At 44.2% G+C, this 15,343-nt stretch overlaps 1 long non-coding RNA gene across 1 annotated transcript; it reads left to right on the forward strand.

The window, feature by feature from the left end:
* The first annotated feature begins 1,961 nt into the window (after positions 1 to 1,961).
* Positions 1,962 to 6,328, forward strand: LOC140455331 (uncharacterized). The gene is made up of 3 exons (XR_011952819.1): positions 1,962 to 2,052; positions 2,332 to 2,469; positions 5,120 to 6,328. It is a non-coding gene; the product is annotated as an uncharacterized lncRNA (long non-coding RNA).
* The last annotated feature ends 9,015 nt before the right edge of the window (positions 6,329 to 15,343 follow it).

The following is a 15,343-nucleotide window of genomic DNA, read 5'->3' on the forward strand; positions in this document are numbered from 1 at the left end:
CACAGAGACCCGCCTCAGCCACTTAGTGGCATGGGCTCTGACCAATCACATCCAGGATCCGTTTAAGATATTCCATCCTCCCTGTGATTGATGTGTTCTTTAACCAATTGCTTTCACTATTCCCAGCAAATCCCACCCTCTTCCTGAGTGACGGCTGTTTCAACCAATCCGTCAATGCTCGTGGAACCGCCTGTCACATATCGATTCTGGATTAGTGATGCTGGAAGAGCACAGCAGTTCAGGCAGCATCCGAGGAGCAGTAAAATTTGTCTCTATCCGCCCTGAGGCTCCCTGCCTCCATTTCCTGATGAAGGGCTTTCGCCCGAAACCTCGATTTTACTGCTCCTCGGATGCTGCCTGAACTGCTGTGCTCTTCCAGCACCACTAATCTAGAATCTGGTTTCCAGCATCTGCAGTCATTGTTTTTCCCACATTTCGATTGACAGGCGAACCCTCTTACAAGGATGCCTACCCTGAAGATGTTCTCCTCCACCCTCCACAAAAATCTCAGTGAGTCTTTCTCTCACTGTAACCGCCAGGTCATCTCCTCTGCCCTGAAGCTCTTCAACCATGTCCTGACACCCTCCTCTCTGACCTATCACCTTCATCCCCATCCCCATTCACCTATTGTACTCTTTTGCTACCTTCTCCCCAGCATCCCCCCACCCCCACCCCCAATTTGTCTCTCCGCCCTGAGGCTCCCTGCCTCCATTTCCTGATGAAGGGCTTTCACCCGAAACGTCGATTTTCCTGCTCCTCGGATGCTGCCTGACTTGCTGTACTTTTTCAGCATCACTCTCATCTTCAATACGTCTATCAAGTCACCTCATCCTTTTTCGCTCCAAAGAGGAGTGCCCTCACTCGCTCAACCTTTCTTCAGAAGACATGCCCTCGAGTAAAGGCAACATTCTGGTAAATCTCCTCTCTAAAGCTTACACAGCTTTCGTTTAATAAGGCGACCAAAACTGAACACAATATTCCAAGGGTGGTCTAACCAGGACTCGATAGAGCTGTAGTATAACAGCATCTCTGGGGAGAGAAACAGAGGTAACGGGGTTGCTGACAAAGATCACAATGGGGTCGAAAAGTTAACTCAGTTTCTCGCTCTCCATAGATTCTTGAAACTGTCTCCTTTCCTGTAACATCGTGTGTTTATTTATGCTTAATTCCGTCTCCCAATTCCCCCGGATCATTCCCGACCACCCCCCACACCGCCGCCTCCCTCTCTCTGAGTGAAAGAAATCCCATCCAATCCATTCTCTTGCCTCGATCAATCCCGCCTCACACAAACTGAGTCTTGTCACACTGTCCCATCTGCCCCTCTCTCTGACTCACACGACCTCGGGGCTATATAGAGTTAAAAATCGCACAACACCAGGTTATTGTCCAACAGGTTTATTTGGCTATAACTTATACTCCACAACCAACTGATGAAGGATCAGCTCTCCGAAAGCTAGTGCTTCGAAACAAATCTTGGATTGTAACTTGGTGTTCTGCGATTTTTAACACACACCGGCACCTCCAAATCTGGGTTATATATGGATAGTGGACAGAATGGACAGATAATGGACAGAATTCCAGGAGCATCAGAACGCTGTTGGTATTAATTCTTGATTACAGTGTGGATTGATGGAGGCTGCAGTGAATTGAAGTTGGGGCGCATAATTGGAATTGAGGATTAGTCAGGAATGTATCAAAATCAGGAAAGTCACTGAATCCAGATGGGTCAGCGCAGATACAAGGAGCAGGTCGGCCCGGTGTGTCCGTGCTGACCCTTTGCCCTGACTTTTCCCTGGGATATCATTTTGCTTTGTGCTGACCGGGTCATGTCCATTAGTCTAACCTCATGGACACTGCCTGCCATGGGCTCTGAGCGCAGGGTGTCTACATAGCTGATAGGAAGCTGCTCCACCGAGTTCGATTGTTTCTGCTCCGAGTCTGCTGTATCTCTCTCTTTAACTCCTCTAACAGGAATTATTGTCTGCTTCTGGGTATATCCTGTAAACTCATCACTGATATTTTGAAATACAGTGCATTGATCACGGCTCTCTGGTAACGTCCTTCTAGACCTTTCTTTACAGTGTTTCGGCATCATGTCAGTGTAATCTTCACAATATATTTAGTTTTCTTTAATTTGTAACTCATGTACTCACGTCTAGTCATTAATATGTACCAGAAAAGCAGCGATCCTGCTTCTAACCTCTATGGAACACCGCTTTAAAACTCACTCAGTCTGAAAACGAATCATTCTCTCTATTTTCGGTCTCCCTACCAAATTCATATTTGCGCGGAGCTACCCTTGACTGGGAACCTTCTTGTTTGTATTTGCAGAGGGAAGCCATGACTGGAGCGCGTGGTTACAGAAACTCCGTGTGGAGGCCCGAAAGCCTGCAGAATGAGTACCTCCCGGGTGTGGAGACGAGTTTGTTTTTTACCCTCCCTGCCGGGAAGGTTCCAATCAGGGAACAGGTAACATCCTTGCACAGAGAAAGGGGGAGAGTGGGCATTGTGTGTAATAGAACAAAGAGCAATACAGCACAAGAATGAGCCTTTCAATCCTCCAAGCCTGCACCGACACATTTGGCCCTTCCATACAAAAACTGTCTTCACTTGCAGGATCTGTATCCTTCCATTCCCTTCCTATTCATGGATTCGTTCAGGTTTCTTGAATGCTGCCATTGTGTCTGCTTCCATCACCTCCTCTCGCAGTGCATTCCTTGCACTCAGCACCGTTTGGGTGAATAACCTGTCTCACAAATTTATTTTAAATCCTCCACCCCACTCCACACTTTGAACCGGTATCCCCTCGTAATTGATCCCTCCACCACAGGAAAAATCTTCATACTTTCCACTTTAACCATGCCATTCACAATCTTATAATATTCTGTCAGGTCACCCTTCAACCTCCAACCCAACCAATCAAACCATTCTTCTCAGCTAAAATCTTTTGTACCAGTCTCCCCTGAGGGACCTTATCAAAGGTTTTACGGAAGTCTATGATGTAAGCAACATCAACCAACTTTCCCTCCTCAATCACCTTTGTCACCTCCTCAAAAAAGGCAATCAAGTTAGTGAGGCCTGACCTCCCCTGCACAAAACCATGCAGCCTATAAACAAAAGCTTTCACTCGGGGGAGAAGCCAGTGAAGCCTCTGATCTCTGGTGAGGAAGGAAGCCGAGAGAGAATGGCAGGGAGGATTATTCATAAATGGACGTGACCCCTGACATTAGTGATTTGTTTCTCAGTCTGGAGCTGGATACCTAGGGGTTTATAAAATCCTGAGGATAATGGATAGGGTAATTAATAAATCTCTTTCTCCGAGAGTTGGGGAGGCCAAAATTAGGAGACATTGGTTTAAGGTAAGAGAGAAAAGATTATAAACTGGCCTGAGGGGTTACAAACAAAGGGGAGTATGTTTTTGAAATGAACTGCCGAAGGAAATTCTGGAGGCAGGTACAATTGTAACATTTGAAGGTATCTGTATAGTTTTATGAATAGGAAGGGTTTGGAGGGCCAAATGTTGGCAGATGGGGTTAGGTCAGACTTGGATGTATTGTCCAGCACGAATGAAATGGGCCAATAACTCTGTTTCCATTCTTTATAACTCTATGACTTCTTTGTACAGAATTAATTGAACAACATGGAAAGCATTATATAACTGCAGGTTCTCCTTGCTAATCTTAATCAATAGCACCTTCCAAACTTGTGACCTCTTCCACCTAGAAATGCAAGGGGAGCAGCTGTAAAGGAACTTACTAGTTGCTCTCAAAACCAAGTAACATCCTGATTTTGAACGATATTGGCATTTCCTCAATGTGACTGCATCAAAATCTTGTAACCAGCAGTGTGCATATCACTACATGCCAAGGATTGCACTAGCTCAAAAAAGGTAAAAACAATGACTGCAGATGCTGGAAACCAGAGTCCAGATTAGAGTGGTGCTGGAAAAGCACAGCAATTCAGGCAGCATCCGAGGAGCAGTAAAATCGATGTTTCAGGCTTTTGCCTGAAACATCGATTTTACTGCTCCTCGGATGCTGCCTGAACTGCTGTGTTTTTTCAGCACCACTCTAATCTAGCTCAAAAAAGCTACTTTCTTCCATCTTTCCAAAGATTGTGAGAATGGACAACAAATGCAGGCCTAACCCATGATGACCACATCTTCCCTTGTCTCATACATTGAATTGAATTTGTCAAACTATTTATATGCTTTTCCCAAGTTAATGTGTTATTTTATCTGATGACTTATCAAAATCAATTGCCTCTGCATATGGGTGCAACTTTGAGCTTTTGCCTGGATTTTATGAACCAGGTTTCATTTAAGTTCCAGGTGGAGAGGGGAAAAAAAAAAGAGAAGCCCAAGCATTAGACCAATGTCACAAGTGCATATATAAACATTATGTACAACCTTTTGAGGTCCCTTTCAGAGCTGGCTTTGCACGCAACCTATCATGTTTCAAAAACAAAAAGAGAAGATTCTGGAAAAGATCAGCAGGTCTGGCAGCACCTTTCACAAAACATTAACTTTGATTTCTCGATACAGATGCTGCCAGACCTGCTGAGCTTTTCCAGCAACGTTTAATTTGGTGTCTGATTTACAGCATCCGGACTTCTTTTGGTTATTATTCTGTCACATTTCATGCTTTACTCTCCCAACAGCATTAATCAGTGTGTTGTCAATCAGTGTTCCTTTATTACAGAGCAGATAAAGTATTCATTTCATGATAATGAAGACAAAACTCCATCAGTTTATAGCTGGCAAGAGAAATGAAGATGGTATGAAATTACATGCCGAACTCGTAGTTGATCTTAAATCTCAGTGGTTGTCAGTGGTGCTGAGTCTTTTCCACCTTTCTTAGATGTTGGATTGAAAAAGGGAAAGATCCTCTCATTGAAAGTGTGGGAGAAAGTGTGGAGATGACACATGTTGTCTGCACTGTAAAATGACACCTGTCCGTTCTCATAGTCCATGAAAACGCCAATATCCTGCAAGTAAACCTTTAGGGTGAGAGGGGTCCAGAAGACGTTGATGTTGATCAAATAACAAAATCCAAGGAAAGCCATATAATCCAATAGTTGATGTCAAGGTTTGGACTAATTTCTTTTTGCCTCTCCACAGATGCACAGACTGCTCCCAGAGTCCACTCAGGCTTGTTTCCTACCTCCACCTCCAAGCAATAACTCCCTGATGTGAATCCCTTTGATCCCAGGACAAAACGCCAGTTGTCAAATCTTTCTAGATCTGAAGTGGCCGCTGGGGTTTGTCTCCAAGTCTCACACTGGTCTGGTCCTCAGACAGGGTGAGCCTAGGATTCATTGTGTTTGGATCTGGAGTCAGAGAAGCTGGAACTAGGATAACTAAAACAACAGTCATTTATATTCATGCTATCATTTACTTAAATACTTATTTTTGAAAATGCCACACAACAGTTTGCCCAATTATTCAATCTTCAGTCACTGGTTTAGAATAGATCCTTATCATACTCTGGAAGGTATTCTTTTCATCCCTTCAGTCGGGATATGCAAAAAGTAGTTTTGTGGAAATAGGTGAATGGAAATGTCTACCAAAAGGAATGGGCCACAATGGCCGAGTAGTAAAATCACGAGCTTCTTAATCCACGAATTCAGTTAATGTTCTGAGTGGAATTTGAATTTAAAAAGAAGAAAAAAGCTGGAATTAATTATTGACTGCCTATCATGAAATTATTTTCAGGAAATTCTATCTGATTCACTAATGTCCTTCAAAACAAGGAAACTGTCATCTTCACCTGGTCTGGCCTACATGTAACTCCAATGTGGTTAACTCTCAATTACCCTCTGAAATGGCCAGGCAAACCTTTCAGATGTACTCAGCCACTAAAAAGTCCCTTCAAGGCAACACACTGACCAGCCAGCGATGCCTCCATCCCACAAATGAATAAAAAAAGAAAAGTTTGATTTACTGGTACATTTCAGATGTAGGTGAGAGAGATAGAGCTGTCTCCAGATTCTTTCCGTGCAGAAGGTAAATACACCTTTCTTGCTGACATGGAAAAACTGGTCACCATAATTTAAAAGCTGCTTCTCATTTGCTCTGTCTCCAATCAACTCCTCCTGGTCAATGGAAAAGCTGGACGTCATCAAACCATTGTCACTGCATAGGTAGTGCTGAAAACGAACAAGTGGAGAGAAGTTGCCTGTGTCGATGTTCCCTCACAGTAACATCATTAATTTGATGCTCTTGCTTTGCAAACTGCAAGTAAATTCAGCAAAATCCATTTCTTTGTAAACGCTGTTAATTTCTTTTCTACAGTTCCCTTAATTCAGAGTAATATTTTTCAATTTTATTGCATAGATCAAACGTAAATAAAATAAAATGAGATGTTCTTCCTTTCAGAAGGGAAACTTGCCATTCTAATCTGACTTCCAGGTTTCTCCACACCCACAAGAAAGTGGTTGAGTTTAACTGCCTATAGTGGTGTACGAATCATTTGGAATTATGCACTCCATTTCGAGGGCAGCAAATAGAGCCAAAAGGAGTTCAATGGAATTTTCTCAGCCCAATTGGAAAATGTCCATATTACAGAGGAGGGGGTGCTGGATGCCTTGAAATGGAAAAGTGAATAAATCCACAGGACCTGATCAGGTATACCCCAGACCTCTGTAGGAAGCTAGGGAAGTGATTGCTGGGGCCCCTTGCTGAGATATTTGTATCATCAATAGTCACAGGTGAGGTGCCAGAAGACTGGAGGTTGACTAACGTGGTTGCACTATTTACGAAAGGTGGTAAGGATAAGCCAGGGAACTAAAGATTAGATAGCCTATCATTGGTGGTGGGCAAGTTGTTAAAGGGAGTCTAGAGGGACAGGATTTGCATGTATTTGGAAAGGCAAGGACTGATTAGGGATAGTCAGCATGGCTTTGTGCGTGGGAAATCATGTCTCATGAATTGATTGAGTTTTTTGAAGAAGAAACAAAGAGGAGTAACGAGGGCAGAACAGTAGACATGATTACGTGGACTTCAGTAAGGCGTGGGAGACTGGTTAGTAAGACTTGATCGAATGGAATACAGGGAGAGCTAGCCATTTGGATACAGAACTGGTGAAGGATTGCTTTTCAGACTGGAGGCCTGTGACAGTGGTATACCACGAGGACTACTTCCTGTGATTTATATAAATGATTTAGATGTGAACACAGAAGTTAGAGTTAGTAAGTTTGCAAATGACACCAAAATTGGAGGTGGAGTGGACAGCGGATACCACAGAGTACAACGGGATCTGATCAGATGGATCAATGGGCAGATGGAGTGGCAGACGGAATTTAATATAGATAAATGCCAAGGTGCTGCATTTTGGAAAAGCAAATCAGAACAGGACTCATACCTTTAATGGTAAGGTCCTGGGGAGTGATGCTGAACAATGAACCCTTGGAGTGCGGTTTCATACTCCTTGAAAGTCGACTCACAGGTGGATCGGATAGTGAAGAACCTGTTTGGTACGCTTTCCTTTATTGGTCAGAGCATTGAGTAAAATAGTTGGGAGGTCATGTTGCAGCTGTGCAGTACATTGGTTCGGCCAATTTTGGAATATTGCATGCAGTTCTGGTCTCCTTCATATCAGAAGTATGTTGTGAAACTTGAATGGGTTCAGAAATGATTTACGCAGCTGTTGCCAAGATTGGAGGATTTGAGCTATAGGGAGAGGCTGAACAGGCTGGAGCTGTTTTCCCTGGAGGATTGGAAGCTGAGGGTTGACCTTAGAGGGGTTTATAAAATCATGAGGGAATGGATAAGATAAATAGACAAGGTCTTTTCTCTGTGGTGAGGGAATCCAGAACTTGAGGGAATCGGCTTAGGGTGAGAGCGGAAAGATGTAAAAGTGACCTAAGGAGCAACTTTTTTCCTCACAGAGGGTGGTGTATGTATGGAATGAGCAGCCAGAGGAAGTGGTGGAGGCTCGTACACATTCAATATTTAAAAGACATCTGGATGGGATATGAATAGGAATGATTTAGAGGGATAGGGGCCAAGTGCTGGCAAATGAGACTGGATTCGGTTAGGATATCTGGTCACCATGGACGAGTTGGACTGAAGGGTTTGTTTCTGTGCTGTACATCATTCAATGGCTGTATAATTAGGAATGGCGATATTAAAAAGCTATGCTGGTCAAAAAAACTACACCCTGTAATGGATTAAAAAGGGGCTGTGGCATATGTCCCAAGGATTCCCTGTTCTTTCTTCATGTACCAGCAGAAGTAAAATGCATGCCCTGGAACATCTGTGCGAATGCCATCTTGGCAGTTGTGGAGAGCAAAGATTCCCTACAGCATCCCAGCTTCTGGGCATCAGTGTGGTAACATCCAATTGGAAGAATTGTTCTGGCAATAATTAACATTATATGTGAGACTCCACTATTGTTGTCGCTATATGTGGGACTTCGCTTCTCCAGGAGTTTCAAAACAAACTACATCTATCAAAATAAATGTCTAACCAAAACCACTGTACGGCTTCCAATGGCAATCTGCATACCCATCATTCATCAAGGTCTGGAACCCCCTCCATCTCCTGCGCTGTAAGATACAGTGCGCTTGTGCGGCAGTCCCTTCGCCTGGGACCTTGATTGTTTGTATCTGCAGAGGTGAGTGATGACTGGAGCGGGGGCTTCGGAAGTTCTTTGTGGAGGCCACAAATTCTGCAGAATGAGTCGCTACTGGGCCTGCAAACGAGTTTCTTTTGAACCCTTCTGGCCGGAAAGGTTCCCACCAGGGAACAGCCACCATTCTGGGGCAGAGAAAGGCAGGTGGTTCATGTTCCCGAAGTGGCAGGGGAGGACTTTCTGTGTAATAAAACAAAGAGCAATAGAGCACAGAAAAAGGCCCTTCGGTCCTCCAAGCATGCGTTGACACATTTAGCCCTTGCAAACCAAAACTGTCTTCACTTGTTGGATCGGTATCACTCTAGTATCTCCTATGCATGTATTCGTCCAGCTGTTTTTTAAATGCTGCTGTTGTGTCTGTTTCCATCATCTCGTCTGGCAGCGCATTCCAAGCACTGTGAAAAACCTGCCTCACACATCCCTTTTAAATCTTCCACCCCAGCTCACTCTGCACCTTGATCCTGTGTCCCCGAGGAATTGGGTAAAAACAATGACTGCAGATGCTGGAAACCAGATTCTGAATTAGTGGTGCTGGAAGAGCACAGCAGTTCAGGCAGCATCCGAGGAGCAGTAAAATTGATGTTTCGGGCAAAAGCCCTTCATCAGGAATACAGGCAGAGAGCCTGAAGGGTGGAGAGATAAGTGAGAGGAGGGTGGGGGTGGGGAGAAAGTAGCATAGAGTACAATAGGCGAGTGGGGAGGGGATGAAGATGATAGGTCGGGGAGGAGGGTGGAGGATAGATGGGAAAGAAGATAGGCAGGTAGGACAAGTCATGGGACGATGCTGAGCTGGAAGTTTGGAACTGGGGTGAGGTGGGGGAAGGGGAAATAAGGAAACTGTTGACGTCCACATTGAAGCGCTGGGGTTGAAGTGTTCCGAAGCGGAAGATGAAGAGTTCTTCCTCCAGGCGTCTGTTGGTGAGGGAGCGGTGGTGAAGGAGGTCCAGGACCTCCATGTCCTCGGTAGATTGGGAGGGGGAGTTGAAATGTTGGGCCACAGGGCAGTGTGATTGATTGGTGCAGATGTCCCAGAGATGTTCCCTAAAGCGTTCTGCTCGGAGGAGACCGCATCGGGAGCAACGGATACAATAAATGATATTGGTGGATGTGCAGGTAAAACTTTGATGAATGTGGAGTAATTAAAAAACTACACCCTGTGAAAAAGCCTCAGTCTGCAGCTGGAGAACTAATAGTTTATAAAATCATGAGGGGCATGGATAGGGTCATTAACCAATCTTTTTCCTGAGGTTGGGAAGGCCAAAATTGGAAAGCACAGGTTTTAGGTGAGAGGGGAATAGTTATAAAATGGCCTGAGGGATAACACAAGAAGGGTAATGCATGTTTGTAATGAACTGCATGAGGAAGTTCAGGAGACAGGTACAGTTACAACATTTAAAGGTGTCCAAGTGGTTAAATGAATATGCAAGATTTTGAGGGCCAAATGTTGGCAGATGGGACTTGGTCAGACTGAGATGAATGGTCGGCATGGATGAGTTGGGTCAAAGGGTCCATTTCTGTTTTATGTAACTCTATGACTTCTACCTGTGTAATTGATTGAACTACATGGAAAACACTATATAGGTTAATTTTTGCTAATCTTAATCGATAGCACCTTCCAAGTCCATGACCTCATCCACCTAGAAATGCAAGGGCAGCAGATATAAAGGAACCTACAAGTGACCCTCAAAACCTAGTACCATCCTGATTTTCAACCATATTGGCATTTCCTCAATGTGACTGCATCAAACCTTGTAACCAGAACTATGCTTACCACTGCATGCCAAGGTTTGCACCATCTCTGCTCGCTATGTTCTTCCATCATCCCAAAGATTGAGAGAATGGGAAACAAATGCAGACCTACCCAATGATATGGACTCTCCCCCATCTCTTATTATGTATTGAATTGAATTTGTCCAAGTTCTAATATTTACATTCCTTGTCCAAGTTAATCTGTTATTACATCTGTCAATTTACCAAAACCAATTGCTTTTCTTGGTTTGCAACCAGTTGCAACTTTGAGGTTTCGTCTTAATTTTTCTGAACCAGGGATCATGCAAGTTCCAGGTGGTGAGGGTATAACAACAAGCAGCCCAAACATTAGACTAATGACACACAAGTGCCTATGCTACCATTACGTGCAACTTATTGAGGTCCCTTTGAGCGCTAGTTTCGCACACAACCCATCACATTTCATAAACAAAAACAAGAGAAGCTGGAAAAGCTCAGCTGGTCTGGCAGCATCTGTGAAGTGAAATCAGAGTTAACATTTCCCAAAACATTAACTTTGATTTCTCTACTCAGATGCTGCCAGACCTACTGAGCTTTTCCAGCAACCTCTATTTTTGTGTCTGATTTATAGCATCCTCAGTTATTTTAGTTTGTAACCTATTGCATGTTGTGCTTTACTCTCCTAACAGTATTAATCAGTGTGTTGTCAATGGGTGCTTCTTAATGTGGAGCAGATAAAGTATTAATTTTATGATACTGAAGTGCACACATTTCCATCAGTTAATCAGTGACAAGAGAAATGAAGATGGTATAAAATTACATGCAGGACCCAGAGGTGATCTTAAATCTCACAGATTGGCAGTGGTGCTGAGTTCTTTCCACCTTCCTTAGATCCCGGATTGAAGAAGAGAAAGATCCTCTCATTGAAAGTGTGGGTGAAAGTGTGGAGATGGGACATGTTGTCCGCATTGTAAAATGACACCTGTCCATTCTCATAGTCCAAGAAAATGCCAATATCCTGAGGTTCAACCTTTGGGGTGAGAGGGATCGAGAAGACAATCAAACTAATTTCCCTTTCCCTCTCCACAGACTCCCAGACCACTCCCAGAATCCACTCAGTCTTGTTTCCCACCTCCCAGTAATGACTCACTGATATGAATCCTGCTGATCCCAGAACAAAGGGCCAGTTGTCAAATCTCTCCGGGATGTTAAGTAGCCATTGCGGTTTGTCTCCTGAATCTCACACCGGTCTGGTCCTGAGACAGAATGAGCCAAGGATTTGCTGTTTTCAGATCCAGAGTCGGAGCAGCTGCCGCTGAGAAAATTAAAATAACATTATTTACTTATCCTTTACTTAAACACTTATTTTTCAAAATGCTTTTGTGTGGTATGTGAAATTTACTTCCACAAAAGGGTTTATACTCGGCAGAGGAGTCATCTGGGCCTATCACCAGAATGAATCAGGGTCTTATTGCCTGGAATCTCAGAAATTGCCAAAAATAGTGTCAGAAGGAGGGAAAAACCACTAGGAATTGGTGGGGAGACGCAATCGGTGTGGTCAGGTGGGTTCGCATGTGAGTGATCATAAAGATAATAGAGACCCTGGGCTGACAGGCAAAATCAGTGAGAATTCACAATGTTTGGGGAACTGGAGATGTAATGAATAGGAGAATCAGAACTAAGACAGGAGAGACACTGGTGGATAGAAGAGGTTGTAGACAACAGCAGGATGCATTAGGAGGAAAAGCAGTTGTGGAGTAGAGACAATAGTGAAGGCAAGACAACTGATGAGGCAAGTGCTCAGAAGGTATGGAGTGCTAATAAAAGGAAATCGTGGCTTGGAGAGAGATATCTGTGGAGATTTAAGGCAAAGACAGTTTATGGAAGAAAGAAGGGAGCATGAAAAAACATAGGTATTCATCCAACATTGTGTTAAGTAGAGATAGTGAACTTAGTTGTGGTTTGACCAGAAACAGAGAATCTCAGAATCTGATTTCAAGTTCACATTCCTCAAATGCTCGTTTGAATTCTTTTAGTTCTATATTTCATTATTTAGCTGGCTTCAAGGGCATATCTAATTCCTGAAAAACAAATCCACTGCAATTTGCTGTCATCCCTTTTCAGTCAGAAAAATGTTGAACACTTGAGGCTAAATGTCTAAGTCAAACAATGTATCAGAAGTTAAGATTTGCTGTCTCATTATCACCTTATGGAGTTGAAAAGGCAACTTGAGGCTGAATAATGCATGAAGTGCAAACCTGCTGTTCCAGTGTGAAAAACGTGGCTGGGGGAAGATGAAATCACAGGCAAGCCTGCAAATCTCTGAGAAGTTTCAAATTACTTTCAAATCATGACTCCAATTCAAAAGACTGATTTGCGTCTGAAGCATGGTGAAACTTTCTATCTGTTGTGAAGGGTGCAGAAAAATCAGTGTAAATTCACCCGCAACAGCACACTGAAACATATTGCAAAGAGCAGATTTGGCCTCTGGTGAACAATGGGCTCGGTGGTGTTTGGCTGCCCATTCAAATAGGTTAGTCAAAATACTGTTTTGCAATCTAATCTGTCTTTACAACTCCATTCTCGTTTTGTGCTTTTCCCTTTATTGTGGTCGAAATTGATGCTCTGCAAAAAAAAAAAAACACCTATGGTCTTTTGTGGAGAAAGTGAGGACTGCAGATGATGGAAATCAGAGCTGAAAATGTGTTGCTGGAAAAGCGCAGCAGGTCAGGCAGCATCCAAGGAGCAGGAGAGTCGATGTTTCGGGCATGAGCCCTCTGCCCTGTCCACTACACCTCCACTTTTGGTGTCATCTGCAAACTTACTAACTGTATCTCTTATGCTCACATCCAAATCATTTATGTAAATGACTAAAAGTAGAGGACCCAGCACCGATCCTTGTGGCACTCCACTGGTCACAGGTCTCCAGTCTTAAAATCAACTCTCCACCACCACCCTCTGACTTCTACCCTTATGCCAATTCTGTATCCAAATGGCTAGTTCTCTCTGTGATCTAGCCTTGCTAATCAGTTGCCCATGGGGAACCTTATCAAACACCTTACTGAAGTCCATACAGATCACATTTACTGCGCTGCCCTCAACAATCCTTTTGTTACTTCTTCAAAACACTCAATTGAGTTTGAGAGACATGATTTCCTACGCACATTGACTATCCCTAATCAGTCCTTGCCTTTCCAAATACATGTATATCCTGTCCCTCATGATTCCCTCCAACAACCACTGAGGTCAGGCTCACCAGTCTATAGTTCCCTGGCTTGCCCTTACCTCCCTCCTTAAACAGTGGCACCACGTTTGCCAACTTCCAGTCTTCCGGCACCTCACCTGTGACTATCGATGATACAAATATCTCAGCAAGAGGCCCAGCAATCACTTCTCTAGCTTCCCATAGAGTTCTTGGGTACAACTGATCAGGTCCTGGGGATTTATCCACCTTTACCCATTTCAAGACATTTAACCCTTCCTTCTCTGTAATCTGGATATTTTGCAATATGTCACCATCTATTTCCCTGCAGTCTATATCTTCCATATACTTTTCCACAGTAAATATTGATGCAAAATACTCATGTAGTATCTCCCTCATTTTCTGCTGTTCCATACAAAGGCTGCCTTGCTGATTTTTGAGGGGCTTGGGGGAGAGGCATTGGGAATGCGATAGGTGGAAGGAGGTGAAGGTGAGGGTGATAGGCCGGAGAGGGGGTGGAGACGGAGAGGTCGGGAAGAAGATTGCAGGTCAAGAAGGCGGTGCTGAGTCCGAGGGTTGGAGCTGAGATAAAATTGGGGGGGGGGGGGGGGGGGGGGGGAAATGAGGAAGCTGGAGAAATCTGCATTCATCCATTGTGGTTGGAGGGTTCCCAGGCGGAAGATAAGTCGCTCTTCCTCCAGGCGTCATGTTGCCATGGTCTGGCGATGGAGGAGTCCAAGGACCTGCATGTCCTTGGCGGAGTGGGAGGGGGAGTTAAAGTGTTCAGCCACGGGGCAGTTGGGTTGATTGGTGCGGGTGTCCCAAGGGTGTTCTCTGAAACGTTCTGCAAGTGGAAGCCTGTCTCCACAATGTAGAAGAGGCCACATCGGGTGCAGTAAATGATGTGTGTGGAGGTGCAAGTGAATTTGCGACGGATATGGAAGGATCCCTTGGGGCCTTGGAGGGAAGTGAGGGGGAAGGTGTGGGCATAAGTTTTGCATTTCTTGCGGTTGCAGGTGAAGGTGCCGGGAGTGGAGGTTGGGTTGGTGGGGGGTGTGGACCTGACAAGGGAGTCAGGGAGAGAGTGATCTTTCCAGAATGCTGATAGGGAAGGGGAGGGAAATATATCCTTGGTGGTGGGGTCCGTTTGGAGGTGGCGGAAATGATGAAGGATGATACGATGTATCTGGAGGTGGATGGGGTGGTAGGTGAGGACCAGTGGGGTTCTGTCCTGGTGGCGATTGGAGGGGTGGGGTTCAAGGGCGGAGGAGTGGGAAGTGGAGGAGATGCGGTGGAGAGCATAGTCAATCACGTCTGAGGGGAAATTGCGTTCTTTGAAGAAGGAGGCCATCTGGGTTGTTCGGTATTGGAATTGGCCCTAAACCAGTAACTTGGCTGACTCTAAAAATGGTCTGTCAACACCTTGTGCTTTCTGGAGACAATCAAAAGACCTTAAAATGAAAAGGATTGCAAAGAAGAGCTCTTGGAATGCAAAAGGAGATTGAATAGAATCCCCAAACTTGCTGCTTTTGAATTGTAATCCCCAGTATGTATTGCTCCACTCATAACACACTTTGATTGTTTGTGCCTACCTGTATGTGTGCAACTGCTTAAAGGGATTAGACCCTCAATTTCTTGAGTTATGTGTTGCTAACTCACATTTCCCTTGTGTGCAATTAGAGTGGATTTATTTGTAATAAAATGTAGTTCTCAGGACAGAAACCTGGGCAGTTTTTAAAAAAAACTATCTCCAAAATACAGGAGAGTTTGGAACGTTCAG

This window comes from Chiloscyllium punctatum, chromosome 30 (genome assembly GCF_047496795.1).
Source record: "Chiloscyllium punctatum isolate Juve2018m chromosome 30, sChiPun1.3, whole genome shotgun sequence".
In the NCBI taxonomy this organism is placed as follows: domain Eukaryota; kingdom Metazoa; phylum Chordata; class Chondrichthyes; order Orectolobiformes; family Hemiscylliidae; genus Chiloscyllium; species Chiloscyllium punctatum.